Source organism: Opisthorchis viverrini (assembly GCF_000715545.1).
Source record: "Opisthorchis viverrini unplaced genomic scaffold opera_v5_58, whole genome shotgun sequence".
Lineage (NCBI taxonomy): Eukaryota > Metazoa > Platyhelminthes > Trematoda > Opisthorchiida > Opisthorchiidae > Opisthorchis > Opisthorchis viverrini.
In genome coordinates, this window is record NW_008751716.1 from 256202 (window position 1) to 258367 (window position 2166).

Here is a 2166-nt window from a genome sequence, read left to right on the forward strand (position 1 = left end):
GGATGATTTGAACGAGGAAAGGCTGCCCAAACGGCCACAAGGCATCTTTAAGTAATCAAAGCTCCGACTACGTAGACTTGAAAGAGGTAATTGATTGTAAGATTCATCGTATTAAAAGGGATTGCAGATATGGGGCCTGATACCCTCAGATACGATATTTCATATTTCACTTGGCTTGCTCTGGTATGCAACAAGTCACTTAATATTCAGATCACTCAGTTTGTGCTTCGGATGTAACTTTCTTGCTTTGTTGGCCAGTCGAAACATAGCTTGGTAAATCCATCCAGTTTATCTCAAATCATGATATGGGCCGCTACCAGCCTCACGGCGGTATCTGGACAAGAAATATGTTTGAACTTTGAGGCTTCAAAAGCCACAAACCGGCGTTTAGTAGGCCTTCGTCCTAGCGCAAAGCATTGCGATGTTAGACAGAGTAGCATCTTTAGATGAAGACGGTATAACGCTGTGCTCTTTCGAACGCAGACGCAACATGCTCGCTTTTTCAGCTGTTTGGCCAGTTCAGTCGTAGGCTACGAATCAGACCCGAAACAATGACGCTCGTCACAGTGACACTAATCTGGACAGCTTAGTTCACAAGATTGAAAGGTTCCTCATATATGTTTCCATTTAGGAATTGTCTAGATTAGGCTCACAATACTTCACGATTCTTGTTCTGAGCATTCCTAGAGGATCTGTTGTTTCGGACTGGTGATCTGACAACCAGTCGGCTAGTTGCATAAGATCGGTCCGCCATTACGTTGATCGTGAAAATGTAGCGGTTCCCAACCTACAGATATAACCCAGTTGTGCGGTTGAATTACGGATTCCATTTTAGAGATGCGGTGTAAGTTCCTGGATATTGAAAAGTGGTCATCCTACATGTAACCCAGGAAAAATATCACCAGAGCTTAAAGTCCGAACGACGGAAACGCGAAGTAAACTGAACACCAGAGGGACAGCGAGCATCAGAATTGTAAGGAGCTTGCTTCAGGCGTTTAAACACTAGCATCCGCAAAGTGGGCCGAATTCGCCCCGATGTACAGCAAGATATGGCGGCACCACAAAAGTTTGTGTCGGTGACATAGAGTTTCAACCAAGCAACTATATGACGCGTTTAGGTAAAGAAGGTTTGTGTCGAGTTAACAGAGTAAAAAAGCAATGAGGCAGTAATTTTCAGTAAGAAGCGGACATGGTAGCCTACGGGAGAGGGTGGAAGCCGTGTCATTGACCTGAGTCAACAAAGACCAACTATCATGATACAGAAGATGGTATTTCCCGCAGCGTTAAACGCCTGTTGCACAAACTTGTAACCAGCCAAACTGTTCCACTGTACGCAGAACGGGCAGCGTAACAAGAGCTTGAACATTTTGCAGGCCCTTAAAGAAGAGCATCCCATTGCATTTTTGTTGCTTTCACACAGGGATATTTTTAATAAAAATCGTGTTTGCGCCTGGTGCGAACACCACGTTAATTAAAGTTGCTGTCTTACAAGGAATAATAAACCCCTCGCTTCACACACCCCACATTTTGGCCAGTTGTTTTGCTCCCGGGGCGATGGTAGTGCAGCCTGATTAGTCGTGCCATTTGAGTCACACTTAGTCAATCGGCGTACTGCATCGGGACCTTAGGCAGCACATTCCAGCACTTCCTCTCGTTCTCAGCGGCACGTTGTTTGCATTCCACAAGCAGTGTAGCGGTCATGTGCTTTGGGCTTCCAGAATATTGTGCTTGTTTTCTGATGCAACACCTGTTCTCATGCGGGTGGTCGTTTGACAAGTTTTCCAAGGCTTCCCGAGTTGTGCAGAAATGCGCTACTTACAGCAGCATGCAACCGGTGGACAGCAAGGTAGAGAATGTTCATGGGTGGATGCGACAGCATGTGTAATTTATGGCGGGATATTTGCCATCTGATAATAAAATGAAAAAATGACCTGCAGTACTGCTGAGAAGAGCCATATGGTGCGATATGTATTGACCATTCGTGGAGAGCGTCTATATGAAACATAAGTGCCTTCGATGATCTGTGGTCAGAGCCTTCTGGTTGCCATTTTTTCCTATTAAAATGGTTGGCCCGTACTGTTCGTTCATCAGCGCAGTGCAAAAACTAAACGATTTATGAATGGAAGAAAACTTCGCACACGCTAAAACAAACCCTAAACGAACGCA